The sequence below is a fragment of the Pan troglodytes genome, chromosome 8 (assembly GCF_028858775.2).
Source record: "Pan troglodytes isolate AG18354 chromosome 8, NHGRI_mPanTro3-v2.0_pri, whole genome shotgun sequence".
NCBI lineage: Eukaryota > Metazoa > Chordata > Mammalia > Primates > Hominidae > Pan > Pan troglodytes.
In genome coordinates, this window is record NC_072406.2 from 92,287,264 (window position 1) to 92,307,238 (window position 19,975).

Genomic DNA, 19,975 nt, shown 5'->3' on the forward strand with positions numbered 1-19,975 from the left:
GCCCAGCTGCAACTAATCCAGTTGTTTCTGTACCTCACTTTCCTTTTGCTGTCCATAAATCTTCTTCCACCACGTGGCTGCGCTACAGTCTCTCTAAATCTGCTGTAATTCTGGGCGCTGCCTGATTCTCCCATCGTTCATTGCTCAAACTACTTTAAATTTTATATATATATATTTTACACCAAGAATAGGCTGAGTTAAATATACATCTTGCTGTTTGCAGTGACCATTCTGGCTTATCATTACAGATGTCTTGTTTTCTCCTATAGAAGTAACACACTTTACCACTTTTGAAGACAGATTGTTACACTGATTCTATGATTGTCATTAAGAGAAAAATTTCAACCAAATTAAATTTAAAGTAGTATGAGCAATGAACGATGGGAGAATCAGGCAGCGCCCAGAATTACAGCAGATTTAGAAAGACTGTAGCGCAGCCACGTGGTGGAAGAAGATTTATGGACAGCAAAAGGAAAGTGAGGTACAGAAACAACTGGATTAGTTGCAGCTGGGCCTTTGCCTTATTTGAACATGGTTGGAACTGTTAGCTACATTTGGCCAAACTCAGTGATTGGTACAGGTGTGGGCTACAGTTGGCTTACAACTCCACTTGTTATAGTTCACGATGTACAGAAAAACCTTTAGGTTGAACTTTAATATGTAAGGAGGCAGCTTTAGGCTAAACTTGATTTAACAATTTCCCTCTTTGGGTCATTTTCTCAATCTTGAGATATTGACCGAAACTTTAGTTACTGATGTTACTATTACCATGGCTCTTGAAACTTACTGGGAAAGAGCAGAACAGTGAGTTTGGCAAAGATGTGAACAAGGACTGAGTAGAGGGTATATCCATATGCTGGAACATTCTGTTTACAGAAGAAAAACAAAACCTGGTCTGTTGTAGAATCTATGTGTTTGTATGTTTTCCATAATCAAACATAGTTTGATTATGTTACATTTAGCACAAGCAACCCCAGTTTTGTTTGGTTTGGTCTATTGGGGCCTAGTGCATGAGCTCAGTCCAAAACAATGGCCTCCCATAATTTTGTTTAAAAGAATCCCCCTTTTTTTTAGGTCATGTTCTCACTTAGGTGAGAGTGTGACCAAACTTAGGGCCTTAGCACCACTCTCAGTTACCATCATTTTGGGTTTCTGGTCTCAGCATGTCATTCATAAGTTACGGTGTCCTCATGGCTGCATATTTCTTTCAGCTCTTGTCATTCCAGTTAAAGAGAGACCATTTGACATTCTAGAGATGGCTGCATGCAAACATTTAAAACTTTTAAGAGAATATAGCACACCAGAAAGACTATTGTTATGACTATCAGGATAATACCAAGAGTTTGGAGTATGCTCCTTACCCGGGGTCCCCATAAACCAAACCACCTAAAATTAAATAGATCAAAGAATGAGCTATATGAAGAGGCTACTCACTTAACTAAGGAGTATCTTCATTAATCCCCTACAACTAAATCTCTATAATATGTGATGTTTTCCCCATAGGCCATAAGTGCCAGCAGCTGTACAGATACTTCTGTTTAGCTAGTAACTAATCCAGATCAATTCTATTATTTAGCATAACTTTCACAAGAGAATTTAAAGTTTGTTGTGTAACCATAGCCTTTACAGTAGAATCTGCTTTAGAGCCTATCATGAGGGATACACTTATAATCATTGCCACTTTTATTCCAAACTATGGAAAAAGGACCTAACAAATGATGCCCTTTTAGAAGAGTGAAAGCCTCCCAGCAATGTTCTCCTTAGCCCATGATGTGGACTAAAAGGAGTAAATCAATGTTCTGTTTCTGACTGATTATGAGGCAACGTACATACCATTAAAGTTTCTCATCTACATTGGGCCTTCATTTTTGTCTATTAAGGTATAACGTTATCCATGTATAAGGCTGGCTGCAAAATCCTTCACAAATAAAATATACCCCATAAGTGCACACAAGAGAACCCTTTCACCTCTATTGTTCATAGAAGCATAAGCAAGGGACAAATAATCAAAGATAAGAGTCTCATGATAGTAGAGAACTCTTGATCCGTGATCTTGGGAAAACCTGTTCACATCAAGGATGCCATCTTCTTCCGGGGAGAAAACTCCCTGGTTAGCTTTTCTTTAAGGCTTCTAATGGGTGTACAGTTCCAAGAGTGTAAAGGGAGCCTTCTCTGTTGTGAGATTATGAACCCAAGGTTCAAGGTCCTGAAGTTTTGCTGTAGTGTGGATGCCAATGACAGTCTTTCTTTGATGTTCTCAGAAGATCAGTCTTCAGGTTCTAGTTTACGAAAGGCTTGACTGTCCTCGGCGAACCATAAAAACCTTACCTTACCTGGTAAAAATACACTGTAGTCTAATAATCTACTGCTATAATGATGGCAGCAGCACCCCATCTGGAGCAGCCACTGCCGTCACATCAGCTACAGCGGTGAAACATGGCAAGGGGCTGGGGACAAGTGGGAAACATGCCCCTCCTGAGTTGGTGGAGCTGGAGCTTCCTGGGAACAGGTGCAGCAGCCCAAGTAGTGGCTGCAGACCTGGGCCTCCCATTTCATGGAGCAGGCAGGAGACCTGTCCTTCAAAGTGCAACTACAGATGCCCAAGCCATGGCTGCAGAGTCAGGCATCTCTACACTCTTGGGGGCACAGGAAAAAAACCCAGGCCCTTACAGACTTGGAGGTATCTTCTACTCCCATTGCCTGGCTCCTCACCACTCTTGACACCTGCTCTGATCTTGGAGCAAGGTTGTGGGTAGGCTCAGGTGCTGTTACAGCCTGGTAGGTGTGCACATGCTTGAGGCAGTGCTGATACACCAGTACCATGCTGCCTCTGGCCTCTGCCGAGGCTTTGGGCACTGACAAGCATGGGAGGGAAGCCGAGGAGATGCTGAGGGCAGCTTGGCACTGGCCTGCAGGCATCCTTTGGCACAAATAGCCTGGGTGCCATGAATGGCAGCAGGAGGCAGACGGGCTCCTGCACAGAAGGGGGTGGGTACTTGGTGAGGCCCTACCTTCAGGCCAGGATGGGTGTGAAGGCTGGGGTCTGGGCTGCCAGTCCCATGAACCAGAGTGTAAACTTGTGATGCCTTTTCTGGGGCCACCCATGGCCTCTCATGGACCAATCAGTGTGCATTTCTTCCTTTCTGAGACCCATAAAAGCCCCAGGCTCAGCCAGAACTGAGCAGACATTGGGACGACCAGCTGCAGAGAGGAGCTACCCACTCCAGGGCCTCATCTCTTCTGAGAGATGCAGATGTTGGGATGCCCAGCTGCAGAATGGAGGTGCCCACTCCAGGACATACTCTGAGTTATTCTGTCACTCAATATAGCTCCTCTTTGCTCACCCTCAACTTGTCTGTATACCTCATTATTCCTGGAGGTAGGACAAGAACTTGGGACCTGCCAAATGACAGGGTTAAAAATGCTGTAACACGAACAAGGGTGAAACACACCCCTTGCTCATCATGTTGTGGATGACAAGAAGAGAGAAGAAAAAAAGAGCTGTGGCTCTATGGGAACCCAGACCTGGGAGCTCCTGAGGCCAGAGCTGTGACTCCTGCTATGGGACCCTATGGTTCCTGGAGTCTGCAAGCTTCCAGGTACAACTGTGTTCCCTTGTAACAGCTGTGGAAGCTGCTTGTGGTGTGTCTGGTCCAGCCAAAGCCTTATAGTGAGCTAGCACTCACGCTGGCACCTGGAGCTTCCTGTCCCAGCTGCAGCAGCTGGTGTGCCTATGTTAAAACATAGTGAACAATATGAACTTCCACTCACCAAGCCTGACTTGATTCCTCAGTCTACTAGTAGCAGAGGACAACATTGAGCCCCTGATATGGTGACATTCCCTGGAGTAATTGGCTGCCTGCCTGGGGGCAGGCTGATTACATGGGATGAATTTCATCATGGAAGTAGCCGCATTTTGTTCTTATAGGAATAGACATTTACTTTGAATATGGATTGCGTTCCCTGCATGCAGTGCTTCTTCCCAAACTACCATAAGAGACTTACGAATGCCTTATACACTATCACAGAGTACCACACACCATTGCGTGTAATCAAATAAGTCACTTCCTAGCAATAGATGTCAGCAATGGGCCCATGCTTATGATCCAATAGTCTTACCATATTGCCCATGACCCTGAAGCAATTGGATTGATAGAATGGTGGAATAGCGTATTAAAAACTCTGCTGCAGCACCAGCTAGGTGGCAATATCTTGCAGAACTGGGAAAAATTCTCCAGAAGGCTGCATATGCTCTGAATCAGCATTCAATATATGGTGCTGTTTTTATCATAGTAGAATTCATGGCTCCAGGAATGAAGGAGTGTAAATGAGAGTGACAGAGTTCACTATTACCTACCTCTAGTGACTCAGTAGCAAGACAGTTGCTTCCTGTTTTCATGACTTTATCATATAATATGAGATGTACTGACTTTGTTTCCTAGTATTTAAGTAATGCTAATTTTACATCATAGTATTTAAGTTAGGGGATAACAAGAAGAGTAAACATTACTCAAGGACTTTGCTTCCTCTTTCTGGGAAGGGATTAGTGCAATTTTTGGTTGTATACAGAATAGTTGTATCCTGTCAGGCAGAATTATGACCTTGCTATTGTCTTTATTTGAAAATTAAATATGGTTTTAAAAGATACATATAGGTGCCACATTGACACGGAATAAACTTATAATAGCTAGTTTTATGTGTTGGCTTGACTAGGCCATGAGGTGCCCAGATATGGAGACAAATATTATTGAGTGTATCTGCAAGGATGTTCTAGATGAGATTGATATTTAAATTCATAGAGTGAGTAAAGCAGATTGTTCTCTCTAAAGTAGGTAGGGCTTATCCAGTCAATTGAAGACCTGAATAGCACAAAAATGTTGATTAAGGGAGGACTCCTTTTGCCTGGCTACCTGAGCGGGGCCATTGGTCTTTTCTTGCTTTTAAATTCAGATGGAAACATGGATTTTCTCAGGTACTGAGCTTGCCAGCTTTTGGACTGAAGCTTACACTATCAGGTCTCCTGGTTCTCATGCCTTTGGACTCAAATTAGAACTAAACTTCAGCTTTTCTGTGTCTCCAGCTTGCCAACTGCAGATATTGAGACTTATCAGCCTCCATAATGTGAGCCAATTTCTTGTAATCTCTCTTTCTCTCTCTCTCTCTCTCTCTCAATATTGAGAACAGTATATACAGCTAAGATAGTCATGGAATGGACATGATGACTCTATTAGTCAACGTTATCTAGAGGCACATATGATAAGAGAGAAATGATAAGAAATTGGCTCACACCATCCTTATAGAGGCTGAGAAGCCTCAATATCTGCAGTTGGCAAGCTGGAGACACAGGAGAGATGAAATGTAGTTCCAGTTTGAGTCCAAAGGCATGAGAACCAGGAGAGCTGGTAGAGTAAGATTCAGTCCAAAAGCTGGCAGGCTCGATACCCAAGAAAAGACAATGTTTCTATTTGAAACATTGAAAAGGAGTCCTCTCTTAATCAACTTTATTTGTGCTATTCACCTCTTCAATTGATTGGATAAGGGCTACCTACACTAGAGAACAATCTGCTTTCCTCACTCCATGAATTTAAATATTAATCTTATCTAGAACATCCTTGCAGATACACTTAATAACATTTGTCAGCGTATCTGGGTACTCATAGCCTAGTCAAATCAACACATAAAATTAGCTATTATAAGTTCATCCTCTGTCAACGTGGCAGCCATGTATCTCCTAAAACCATACTTAATTGTCAATTAAAGAAAATAGCAAGGTCATAATTCTGCCTGATGTGATACAACTATCCTGTGGCAACCAAAAATGCACTAACCCCTTCCCTAAAAGAGGAAGCAAAGTCCTTGAGTGGATGAGGGCTGCCTACTTTGAATATACATGGATGTGTATATATACACATTTTTTCTGTTCCTCTAGATAACCTTGACTAACACAGTCATCATGTCCATTCCCTGACTATCTTAGCTGAAACACAGACTACCAGTCAATACTCATATTGCCCCCGATTTGTTTGTTCAATGTACTTGCTAAAATCCAAAAAATATGAATTTACTTAATATTTGTTTACAGCAAATATAATGCAATCACTATGGGAGTAAGCACTTTGTATCTCTTTTTACATCACAGAATAGATTGCATAACATAAAAGTGATGTTCAATAATTACTTGTTAACCTAGTTTTGATTAGAACATTCTGTAGAGTTCAAAAGGTTCTATTTTTGCATATATGTTCCCTTTGCTTTTATAAATAAATAAATAATATTAACCTAAAAATAATGGATGTAATGGCTTTGAAAATTCTGAGATTCACCAGATGGCAAATGATGCTGAAATCAATAAATGGCTTTCAAGCAAAGATAGAATCCAGGGCACTGCCAGGAAAGTATGGTCCAAAATTGTAGCCAAAAAGATAACTGTAAAATTTTCCATATGTTGCAGAAAGATCAAAGGTTGTGCTTTGGAATGCCATTTAGCTAGACAAATGGTCCTCTAAAATATAAAGTATATGATATACAGGTAGCTCAATCGAACAATAGAACCTGCAGGAAGCTCGCAGCATTGCTCTACAGCCTCCTCAACAAAAGTTCAAGAACGAGAAGAGCATATTTCTGAAAAGGTTACTGAGTTACCCTTTGTGTATGAGTGAATCTCAGTAAGATTCACAGTAAATCTACAAAAATTTGAAGGTAAATTACATATGTAAAAATATTGATAATTTAAACTGAATAAGCCAGAGTCATTTTAAAGTGGGCCACCCAAATTTCTTTAAGCAGATAGCAGGCTGAGTAAAGTACTCGACTTAAATATGTTCTAACTTTTATGAAAAAGGAGGGCTATTTTGAAGGATAGAACTGAGGCCAGACAGTGGAATCAAGAAATAGCCATTAATGGGTAGGAGTAGGATTAAATCCTCATCAAAAAAATAAAAGAAAAAATTAACATTTTCCCAGCTAGATTTCAGAACTCTCATTGACTGCTGACTTCTGTATGTCTCCTTTTTTCTTCTATTAAGTCAGAGTGCCTATGATGATTATTCTATGCCTGTCTCATCATTTTATGATGGATGTGTGAAAGATAGGTAAGTTGTTTCTTTAGTTTCAAAGGACTTCAAATCAAGACAAACTGTACTCAAGGAGTTGTATTTGCAGCGAGACCTGATTTAAACGACAAGATTCTAGACTTCAAACTAATGCTGTGATGAGATGAAGCTTTGGTAGACTTAGGATACAATTAGTGAGGTGTGTGCATTACTTGGAGCCAGAGAGCAGTCTACAGTAACTGGCCTCTAAGAAGGACCCCAATGAACATTACCTCCTGGTATTCATGCACTGGTGTAGTTTCCCCCCTCAGTGTACCATGGTTCATCTATATGACCAGTAGAATATGCCAGTAGTGATGGTATGTCATTTCTAAGATGACACTTTTTCGCACTCAAGGGTTAGCCTTCTGGGAAACATAGGGTTTGGGATTTGAAAATTTAGAAACTGAAGCAACTTTTATTCTCTTAGTGACAAGCTCTCATTACTGCTTCTCTCTATATATTTCTAATAATAATTAATTTAATTAAATATCTTCTTATTCTCACCATACAATTTTTTCGTATTTTACTATTGGTAATGATTTTAACTACTACAGAAGTGGTCTATATCTATCTGCCTATTTATCTACGTCTCTACAAGTGCATAAATGTGTGTGTGGTGTGTGTGGGGGAGTGTATGTATATGTGTGCTTGTAAGTTCATGGATGAATTACAAAGCTTTCATATGTGCATTTCAGTTTACTCAGGAGTTAGCAAATTTATTTTTGGACATTTTCACCCCTCTATTACTATGAAAAGATCCACATTTCCATTTTCATGTAATCTCTTTCTTTCTTCCTCTCTGTCACACACGGACACACACATACACACACACACACACACACACCCCACACTCTAAACAATTCATTTGTGTATTGCCCTCTTCTTGGTTTTGTGTCTCTAAATTATTTACTTAAATATTAAGTTAGTTAATTTAATTGTATTCCCCCGCTATAATTTCCATATACAGTTTACCTTTGAACAATATAGGTTTGAACTGCATGGGTTCACAGATACATAGATTTTCTTCTGCCTCTGCCATCCCTGAGACAGCAAGATCAATCCCTCCTCTTCTTGTGCCTCAGCCTACTCAACATGAAGATGATGCGGTTGAAGACCTTTATGATGATCCATTTCCGCTCAGTGAATAGTGAAGATCCTATAATTCTCTTAATAACATTTTCTCTCACTTACTTTATTGTGAGAATGCAGTGTATAATACATATAACATGTATGACATATGTTAATTAATTGTTTATGTTATTGGAAAGGCTTCTGATCAACGGTAGGCTATTATTATATTACCAGCAGTTAAAGTCAAAAGTGATACAGTGATTTTTGACTTCATAGAGGTCAGCACCCTAATCACTGTGTTGTTCAAGGGTTAACTGAAAACGCACTGGATTGCATGAGCATAAGATAATAATGAGGCCTTATTACTTTCCAGTTGAGGTAGGGGAATTTAAATTCTACATAATATCTGCTATCAATAGATTTGCCCAGTAAAGTTTTATATCAAATAAGTTCTAAGTCTTATTTCACATTTTTATCTCAGTTTCTAAATGTGTCATTATTACATTGGATTTAGGAGCAAAATCCATTATAATCTGTTCTAACAAGAAGATTGTTTTTTGGTAGTCTCTTAAACTTCATATTGGGAGAAGATTATGCTCCTTGAGGATAAGATTCATACTGTAACAATTTTCTATACCCTCCATAATGTTTTGCAGATTCAATAACTATTTAATGAATTGAGTTAAATTTGCCTATACTCTTACAAGTCATACTCTCATAAATAACCTTCTAATCCTCAATTCCTCTAAAACATAGAAAAAATTGCCAATATAAAAAAGCAAGAAAGAAGGTATTAACCATTTGTCATTCAAAATATGACTCATTCTTTTTTTTTTTTTTTTTTTTGAGATGGAGTCTTGCTCAGTCACCCAGGCTGGAGTGCAGTGCACAATCTCAGCTCACTGCAACCTCCGCCTCCTGGGTTCACGCCATTCTCCCGCCTCAGCCTCCCGAGTAGCTGGGACTACAGATGTCCTCCACGATGCCCGGCTAATTTTTTTTTTTTTTTTTTTTTTTTTTGTATTTTTAGTAGAGACGGGGTTTCACCATGTTAGCCAGGATGGTCTCGATCTCCTGACCTCAAGATCCACCTGCCTCGGCCTCCCAAAGTGCTGGGATTACAGGCATGAGCCACCACACCCGGCGATTCATTCTTATACAACTACGTTTGTCAGCATTCTTGCCATTGGACTGTCTAGCCCTTGATGCTGTTATATCATGGCTTGTTGATACAGAAGGTAAAGTTTGGAAAAAAGAGGCAGTTATGTAAAACAATCTTAGAAAATCCTTGAGTTTCCCTTAGAATCTTGTGTCTTCTACATGTTTTTTATTTCACATATTAAGTTTGCAGAGTTGTGTCATAATTTCATGAGTGTATCTGTCAGAGAGCCCCTTGAAGTCCTATTTAATCCAACTAAGACTATTTTTTCTTGTTTTAATACCATTCAACTTGTTCTCTCTTTGATAACTAAGGGAAAAGAGAAAGACATTCCATATAATATATCAGATGCCTAAGTGCTTTGGATAGTCATAAGCCTTTTCTCCTATAGCTTCCTAATTAGAAATGCCCGCTCTTCAGAGTTAAGTTTTCCAACTTGCTCCTTCCATTTTATAATAGTCTATTTAGGAAGACTATTATCAAATAAAAATCAGAATGAGAAGTGGACACCTATTTTAGCCTTGGGATTTATATCACAATTCCCTAAGACTTTATATTCCCAGAAAAGAAATTCAAACTAAAGGTCACAATTACTATTATTATGGTAATCCTGATAAGATGTGCATTTTAACTAAAAGAAGTTCCCACTATTTTTTTCTTTTTACTTTTCAATAATCCTTGAGACCTTAGTAGAAGTGTGCAATAGTCTTGTGGTGTATGTTTAGTTTAAAAGTCTATCTAATTACCACTTGGTAGATATTGTTCAAACTCACTTTTGAATCCAAGTGTTTTTACCCTCATAGAATTTTTTTAAAGGAGTATTTGCTTGTTTCTATTATACTATAACTATTGGAGCTACTAGGAGGCCTTTTAAATTTCAACAACAAATAGGCAGAATGAAGACTAACTGAAGGGTTGATGGGCTTAAAGAATAAATAACCTAACAAACGCTAATGGCAAAATCAACATTAGGAACCAAGTCACTTTACTTGGGATTAGTGGATACCAAAATGTGCTTTCTCTGAAGCAGCACTTAACAAGGAAACATGAAAATCCACCTTTGTTGTCCTTCAGCTAAAGGGAATAAAATCGTATACTTTCTGTAATTTTAACCTTGTTATAACAGATGCTACATGAACTCAAGTGGAACTCTGACTGCCTTGAGAGCATCCCACCATCCATTGCTGCTGCATCAAGGTATTAAAAAGAGAGACAGAAGGAAGAGGTGAGAGAAGCACAAGTTTAACAGTGTGAGGGCATTTTGTTTAATAATAAGACATTTCATTAAAATATTAGCTACTTTTGTTAGCTAGGAACTCTTAATTTTGCCTAAAGCTGACCCCATATCTAGGGTTAGGTTTTGAAAGAAATTCATCACCATCAGAAGTAGGTCTGGAAGTTATAAAGGAAAGCTTAAAAAAAAAAAACAAATATGTGCAACACCTATTTACAAAGAATCCATTGGGAAACCCCCGTTGAGCCCAGGTAGATGGCACATGTCCCCTTTGGTTGATGATATCCACTCTCATTTCCTATAAAGCTCCCTGATTGACATGGTGGGGCTCTGTCCTCAGAGCAGCCCCTGTTTCCCCAGCTGCTTCTTGACCATCTTGCATAATGTCTATTTTGTGACAGGCACTTGCTGTAGGATTGGAACCTAGAGTGCCCTGAGGCAGGATTCTGACCCTCAAAATGGGACCTTTTTTGGTGATTGATCCTGTCCAGATGAGACTTCTCTTGGTTTGAGATCTTCCACTGAGAGGCCGTTTCACCAACCAGGCTCTGAAATTTCTGCTCAGCCTGAGTCTGGAGGGATTCAGCTCCTACTCCCCCTCCTGGAGGCTGCCCAGATGCCCCCCAGCTCTGTGCCCCTACCCAGCCATCAGAGTCCCTTCCAGCCTTTGTCCAGGCTGGCCTGTCCTCCAGGACACTTGGCAGCTGGGACCCCACAGGACTGTCCCTCTGCTCTGCTCCAGCCTCGAATCCTAATGTCCCGGCTCTTGCCGTCCAACACTGTGTCTGCCCTTGCTATCCCAGCCACAGTCCCTTAACTCTTCCCTTCCTCCAAGATGCAGTGAGAGATGCCCAGTTGGAAGGAAACTTTTATGGTCATGTCCTTCTCCAACTTTCCTCTTTCTATCATTTTTGTCTCTTTTAAACCTCTCCTGTTGGCGCTGAATTGGCATTGGATGCCACAGTCAAGGCTTGTACCTGTCACTAGCGTGCACATGCCACTTCTATTCTTCACTTTGGCAAAGACCACACTTTAGTTTGCTGATGGCCAAGTAGATACAGGAAGTTCCCAGTTGCTTGGGCCAGAAAGAAAGAGAGGCCCCAGGTGGACCTGATGACCCCCCTAAACCCCTACCTGGACCTCACCAGGATCCAGTCAAGAGGCCAGTCTCTTGGCCCAGGCCCCCACCTCTTTCCTCCAGAAATGACTTACTAGGGCTTCTTCAGAGCCTGGAGTTAGTGACAGGGAAGCTGGCTCTCCAGCCTAGGCCTCTGGCAGGTGCCTCAGCGATGTCCAATCCAATCAGTGTGATGACCAGGGACAGCACTGGATTGGCCTTCAACCCCAGATTAATAATCAACCATCCTTAGAACTACTGTGTCCTGGGCAGCTCTCCAGGGCTGCTGGCAGGGTCTCCAGCACAGCACTGGGTGGCTCTCTACATTAGTGCCCTAACCCCCTCCTCTACTACCCCCTCTCAGGCATCCATCTCTATGACTCAGCGCCTCTGAGCTTCCAGAGTCACAGGTTCCCAGGGTAGTTTTCTTCAGATATTTATTTTCAGAAGAATGCATGGATTTTCCACCAGACAAACGCATGCACACACACACACACACACAAACACACGCACACAAACACGCACATGTGTACACATCTTTGTATCAGTTGATCGGACTACTTCCATTTGTGTTTTGTTTATTGCAGGACTGGGATGGAGAGACTAAATACCCCTAGCACTGAGTCACCTCCTTCCTCTTTTCTCATTTAGAATGTTTGTCAAATGTCTTCTTTGGGCACCTCACAGGGCCAGGCACAAGGGGAAGGGGTATTTGCAGCTGACTTCAATCCAAAGCTGAATGTGGATGTTGGCACCTGCTTCTCCCTCTCTCCAGACATCTCCCTGTATCTTTGCTTATTTGGTTTCATATTGATTGACCATCAACCACCCCCCATCCCTGTAGAACGAGAAGCTCATGAGAACAGGGGTCTTGTTCTTTAGCTTTTGTTTCTCCACCGAGAAGAGTGCCTGGAAACAGAGTCAATGCTCAATAAACATTTATGGAACAAATGAATCCTCCAGCAGCGTGTCCTCAAATCAGCCCTCTTCTCTCTGACGGGAGCTACCATCTGTGCCCCCTTTACCAGTGATCTCACTTTTCTAGGGCAGGAGCTGTACTCAGTTCACATCTCTGTTCCCAGGGTGCAATCCAGGGCTGGGCACAGAGGAGGATTGGGTACAAGGATGAAGAGAGAGGCAGAGACCTCGAGCAGACACCAGACCATCTGTGCTCATCCAGGCCTGAATTTCTGGAAGTGTCCAGTTCTTGTCACCAGAGCCTGGTCAAGCCGTTCAGATCCCGGATGTGACCTTTAATGCTTGCCTTCCTCCAAACTCACACTCATTCTTTGAAACACTTCATGTCATCAAATAACTTCAGAGGTTTGTTTTTCGCAGGTGGGGAGTGGGGTGGGTCACTTCCCTGTGACTCTGCCTTGTGATGGACATTTTGGTTTCTCAAGTGTCCTCACCCTGTGCACTCATGTCATCAGGCCCCATCCAGCGGTCCTCCTGGTTCCCATTCAGGGCGCCTGCCAGGCACCAAGAGGGGCCCTCGAGGTAAAGAAGATCACTCTCAGGGCTGGGTTTCCTGATGCCATTGACACAATATTGAAGGGCCCATAGACCCAGAAGACAAAGGACTTTCAGTTCACACAGCAAATAGGCAGATCTCCCAGGAAGGTGGGAATGTGAAACTGACAGATTTGCGTTAAACCAGGATCCTAACTGTGCCACAGACTTAGAGAAAGGGTGGTTTTGAGTGGGCAGAGGGCAGGCAGGAGGTAAATACACCTAGGAGCAAAGAAACCTGGATTCTGGAGGGGACGAGTTTCTCCCCCAAGGATGTGTACCCATAGGTCTGTCCTCTCATAGACTCGGAGGTGAATTTATGCTGCTTTTATGACTATTACTGAATTTTGCTATTTATGCCAAGATGAAAAACTGCGTTTCCAGTGTCTCAGAGCAGCATGATCTCCTGCATTGTGGAAACATAAACGCAGTGGAGAACCACACCTATAGCTCAGGCACCTCAGTGGTGTCTCAGATGGAGGCCAGGCAATTTGAGTTCACTGTGGGACAATTACCAAATATAGCAGGGGACAAGCAGAGTGAGAGCTGATAGAAATGAAAAGCCTCAGAAATAGCCCTACAAGGAGTGTGGACCCTACATGACAGATAAATTAATATTTATAATTTATTTATAATTATTTATTTATTTATATTTATAATTAAATTATACCCTCAAAAGAGGGTATAATAAAGGAATGAATGAAAATTATATAATTAAATTAATAAGCTAGAATTAAAAATACTATAGAGCTAATAAAATAGAATACTGGTTCTTTGTAAGAGACATAAACTTAGCAAATATGGCCGTGGTAGTTTGGGTTGTTTCCTCCTTGTTGTAAAATTACATCTCAGGCCCTTTGCCATAGGACTTCACAAAGGCTCCCACTGGAGTGTGAGGAGTAAACACTCCAGTCCCTTTGCTGTTTGGTGTGGCCATGTGACCATGAGCTAAGATGAAGGGAGCCACAGCTTTACGTGTGCTTACAGGTTTGATATGGCTTTTGTGTTTCTTTCCCACTCATGGGAAGTATATTTCCCTGGAAAGTGATATGGAACAGACATGAATTCACCTGAAAGTCTGGAGTCCAGGTGACTGCTGCTGAGTCCAGGCTTGCTCAGCTGAAATCAGCCAAAACTCAACAAACTGGAAGATACAGAGCAGAAAATAAAACATTTATTGTTGTAAGCCCTGAGAGGGAGATTTACTATTGTGTTAGCTGACTGATACAATATCAATGATTAATAGAAAAGGTATAAGAAATTAACAAATCACGAAAGAAAAGAGATTATTATACTAAAATAGATAGTACTAACATTATAAAATTATACCATCTACAGTAGATTTTATAGCAATACATTAGAAAACTAGTTAAAATACATAATATTATAAGAAAGTTTATAATTACTTACATTGGCCCTAGAAGTGTTAGAATAATAAATATATTATTTTATCACATAAAATATTAAAATGGAAGTCAAAAATTATCAACCATTTCTCCATCAACAAAATGGTTTTGTGGCGAGTTGTATCAAATCTTCAGAGAAGAGATAATTTCTCTGCTTCAGAAATGGTTTGTGTCTACGGCTACTTAGCTAAAATGATTAGCCAAATATGTAACACAGAATGCACAAGGACAGAAAAAAAGAAAGGAACTCTCAGCCAACCCCATCTGTAAGTACAGATGCAAAAATACAATGTAAAAAATAGCTATTAAGACCAGCAATGTATTCATGGTTAATAGAAGTCTCTGGAATCTGATTTCCTACATTCATTAGCCCATGAATTAACTGCATAATATTTGGCAAATCACTTTGACCTCCATATGCCTCAATATTCTTACTTGTAAATTTGAAAGAATGATAGCATCTATAAAATAAGGTTAATGAGGATTACGTGAGTTAATACTAGTGCCCGGTCCATAGTCTGTGTAATGAGTGTATCAAGCATCCGACCAAGTAGGGTATATCAGAGGAATGCAAAGATGGTTCAACATCAAAAAATAATGTAAGTCACTAATTTAATAAAGAGCAGGTTTTATTAAGAGCTTAAATTTATATCTCTCAGATCTTGGAGCTTGAAGCTCTCTTGTTCTCAAAACTAATATGTAGTCTTAAAATTCTTTTGTCATTGATGGGCATTTAGGTTGATTCCATGTCCTTGCTATTGTGAGTAGTGCTGCAGTGAACATTTGCATGCATGTATCTTTATGGTAGAATGATTTGTATTCCTTTGGGTATATACCCAGTAATGAGATTGCTGGGTCAAATGGTATTTTTCATTCTTTTTTTTTACACTTCATAAATATAATTCATAAATAAATACTTCATAATTTCTGGTTTGATTTCCCAGAAAGATACAATAACTCTAAATATGTATGTACTTACAAATATGGCCTCAAAACATATAAAGAGACAATTGACAGAATTATAAGAAAAAGCAGAAAAATCCACAATCTTGTGGAAGATTTTCATACAACTTTCTTATTAACTGATAGACCAAGCTGACGTAAAAATCAGTAGATGGTAAAATATTGGATGACACACTAAAAAACCTGAATTACCTGACATATAGAGAACACTGCACCCCAAAATTCAAGGGTAAATACTATTTTTATGAAACATTAATAAAAATTGAGCATATGCTGGGATATTAAAGCAAGTTTCAACAAATTTCTAAAAATGTTCCCTGACCACAGAGCAATTATTCTGTATATCAATGATAAAAAGATACTTTGAAAATCCCTATATATTTAAGAAGAAAATTAAGAAATATGCTTCTAAATAACCTGTAGGCCATAAAAAGCCATTCTAATAGAAATTAGAAAACATTGTAACTGAATAATCATGAATAATTAAGTATCAAAACATATAAGATCAACTAGAGCTGCACTTGGAGTAAAATTTATAGCCTTTAAGTATATATTTTAGAAAAGAAGAATGCTGAAAGTCATTAATCTAATATCCATTTCAAAATGTTAGAAAAATAAGGCAAGTTAAGCCCTAAGAAAATAGAAGAAAATAATGAAGAGCATGCAGCCATAAAAAATAACCAAATCATGTCATTAGCAGCAACATGGATGCAGCTGGAGGCCATTATCCTAAGCAAATTAAGGCAGAGATAGAAAACCAAATACTGCATGTTCTCACCCAGAAGTGGGAGCTAAACATTGTATTCACATGGACACGAAGACAGGAGCAATAAACACTGTGGATTCCAAAAGCAGGGAAGGAGGGAGGAATGCAAGGGTTGAAGAACCACTTATTGAGTATTAAGTTTATTTCCTGGGTGATGGGATCACTAGGAGCCCCAACCTCAGCATCATGCAATATACCTATGTAACAAGCCTGCACGTGTACCTCCTGAATCTGAACTAATAATAATAAGCAGAAATTAATGAAATAAAATAAAGTGCAACAGAAGGGATAAATAAACCCACAAGTTTGTTCTTAGAAAAGACCAAAAGAATGGATAAGTTTTTGATGAGATTGATAAAGAGGAAAAAAGATTAGTCACCAATAACCAATATCAGGAATGATGAGGAGTCTAACACTACATATCCTACAGAAAGATCATAAAATGATAATAGAAATAACTTTATGCCAATAAATTTGAAAAAGTATAGGAAATGGATAAACTCATTGAAAAATATAAATTCCAAAACTTACACAAGAAGATGTATAAAAATCTAAATAGTTTTCTACATAGATTTATAAATTCAATCTATAATTATGTCTTCCTCAGTGAATTTTACAAATAATTTAAGAAATTGTTCTAATCTCACACAAAATCCTCAAGAAAATAGAAAAAAATTTAAAAATTTTTTATTTTTTGAGACCAAAATGATCTCAATACAAAAATGTGACAAGGAAAATACAAAAAAGGAATATCACAGGTCAGTCTCACTCATAATGCAAAAATCCTGTGATGCACATAGATAAAAATTTCCTCAGCAAATTATTTGTTTTTTGCATATATTTCTAAATTATACTTTAAGTTCTGGGATACGTGTGCAGAATGTGCAGGTTTGTTACATAGGTATACAAGGGCCATGGTTGTTTGCTGCACCCATCAACTCATCATCTACATTAGGTATTTCTCCTGATGCTGTCCCTCCCATAGCCCTCACCCCCTGACAGGCCCTGGTGTGTAATGTTCCCCTCCCTTTGTCCATGTGTTCTCATTATTCAACTCCCACTTATGAGTGAGAACGTGCATTGTTTGGTTCTCTGTTCTTGTGTTAGTTTGCTGAGAATGATGGTTTCAAGCTTCATCCATGTCCCTGCAAAGGACAGGAACTTATCCTTTTTTATGGCTGCATAGTATTCCATGGTGCATATGTGCCACATTTTTTTAATCCAGTCTATCATTGATGGGTATTTGGGTCGGTTCCAAGTCTGTGCTATTGTGAACAGTGCTGCAATAAACATATGTGTGCATGTGTCTTTATAGTAGAATGATTTATGTACATTTTAGTGTGTACCCAGTAATGGGATTGCTGGGTCAAATGGCATTTCTGGTTCTAAATCCTTGAGGAATTGCCACACTGTCTTCCACAATGGTTGAACTAATTTACACTCCCACCAACAGTGTAAAAGTGTTCCTATTTCTCCACATCCTCTCCAGCATCTGTTGTTTCCTGACTTTTTAATGATCACCATTCTAACTGGTGTGAGATGGTATATCATTATGGTTTTGATTTGCATTTCTCTGATGACCAGTGATGATGAGCTTTTTTTCTATGTTTGTTGGCCGCAGGAACTGCCACATTATTTTTCACAATGGTTGAACTAATTTGCACTCTAACCAACAGTGTATAAACATTTCCTTTTCTCTGCAACCTCATCAGCATTTGTTATTTTTTGACCTTTTAATAATGGCTATTCTGACTGGTGTGAGATGTTATCTCATTGTGGTTTTGATTTGTATTTTTTAATAATTGGTGAAATTGAGATTTTTTTCTTAAGCTTGTTGGCTGCATGTATGTCTTCTTTTGAAAAGTGTCTGTTCATGTTCTTTGTCCAGTTTTTAATTTTTTTCTTGTAAATTTGCTTCAGTTTTTATAGATGCTGGATATTAGACCTTTGTCACATGCATAGCTTGCAAATATTTTCTCCCATTCTGTATGTTGTTTGTTTACTCTGTTGATAGTTTCTTTTGCTGTGCAGAAGCTCTTAAGTTTAATTTGATCCCCTTTTGTCAATTTTTGCTTTCATTGTGATTGCTTTTGGTGTGTTTGTCATGAAATCTTTGCCTGTTCCGATGTCCAGAATGGTATTGCCTAGGTTGTCTTCCAGGGTTTTCATAGTTTTGGGTTTTACATTTAAGCCTTTAATCCATCTTGAGCTGATTTTTGTATATGGTATAAAAAAGGGGTCCAGTTTCAATCTTCTGCATATGACTGGCCAGTTATTCCAGCACCATTTATTGAATAGGAAGTCCTTTCCTCATTGCTGGTTTGTTTTTGTTTTAGCGTTATTGAAAATCAGATGGTTGTAGTAGTGCAGCCTTATTTCTGGGATCTCTGTTCCATTTCCTTGGTCTATGGGTCTATTTTTGTATTAGTACCATGCTGTTTTGGTTACTGCAGCCCTGTGGTACAGGTTGAGGTTTGGGTAACGTGATGCCTCCAGCTTTATTGTCTTTTTTGGTTCCATATGAATTTTAAAATAGTGTTTTACAGTTCTGTGAAGAATGTCATTGGAGTTTGATATGAATAGCATTGAATCTGTAAAACGTTTTGGGCAGTATGGCTATTTTAATGGTATTGATTCTTTCTACCATGAGCATGGGATGTTTTTTCATTTGTTTGTGATTTATTTGAGCAGTGTTTTGTAATTCTCATTGTGGAGATCTTTCACTTCCCTGGTTAGCTGTATTGCTAGGTATTTTATTCTTTTTGTGGCAATTGTGAATGGGATCGCATCCCTGATTTCGCTTTTGGCTTGTCTTTTGTTGGTGTATATAGGAATGCTAGGGATTTTTTATGTTGATTTTGTATCTTGAAACTTTGCTGAAGTTGTTTGTCAGCTGAAGAAGCTTTTGGGCCAGGATTATGGGGTTTTCTAGACATAAACTTATGTCACAAAGACTCAATGAAAAATTTCAATGAGTCTCTTCAAAAATGTATAGGTTCTCCCGGCCCCTATAAAAAGGGGATATAAAAATATAAATGGCTTTCCATTTGCTTGGTAGATCTTCCTCCATCCCTTTATTTTGAGCCTATGTGTGTCCCTGCAGGTGAGATGGGTTTACTGAATACAGCACACTGATGGGTCTTGACTCTTTATCCAATTTGCCAGTCTGTGTCTTTTAATTGGAGCATTTAGCCCATTTACAGCATGGGCAAGGACTTCATGTCTAAAACACCAAAAGCAATGGCAACAAAAGCCAACATTGACAAATGGGATCTAATTAAACTAAAGAGCTTCTGCACAGCAAAAGAAACTACCATCAGAGTGAACAGGCAACCTACAGAATGGGAGAAAATTTTTGCAACCTACTCATCTGACAAAGGGCTAATATCCAGAATCTACAAAGAACTTAAACAAATTTACGAGAAAAAACCAAACAACCCCATCAAAAAGTGGGCAAAGGATATGAACAGACACTTCTCAAAAGAAGACATTTATGCAGCCAAAAAACACATGAAAAAATGCTCATCATCACTGGCCATCAGAGAAATGCAAATCAAAACCACAATGAGATACCATCTCACACCAGTTAGAATGGCGATCATTAAAAAGTCAGAAACAACAGGTGCTGGAGAGGATGTGGAGAAATAGGAACA

At 39.4% G+C, this 19,975-nt stretch overlaps 1 non-coding gene across 6 annotated transcripts in view; it reads left to right on the plus strand.

Annotated features, from left to right (window-relative positions):
* The window catches only part of LOC112204612 (uncharacterized), a 229,242-nt gene that overhangs the window by 190,954 nt on the left and 18,313 nt on the right, over positions 1–19,975 (plus strand). For 2 of the 6 annotated variants that reach the window (XR_010146957.1, XR_010146954.1), the window contains exons 7-8: positions 9,196–9,403; positions 10,451–10,549. The exons of 2 other annotated variants lie outside the window; for them this stretch is intronic. This is a non-coding gene — a transcript (uncharacterized LOC112204612). Of the gene's footprint in view, positions 1–9,195; positions 9,404–10,450; positions 10,550–12,262; positions 12,631–19,975 lie in introns of those variants that run through there. 2 more of the 6 variants (XR_010146960.1, XR_010146955.1) reach the window with 2 other exon arrangements.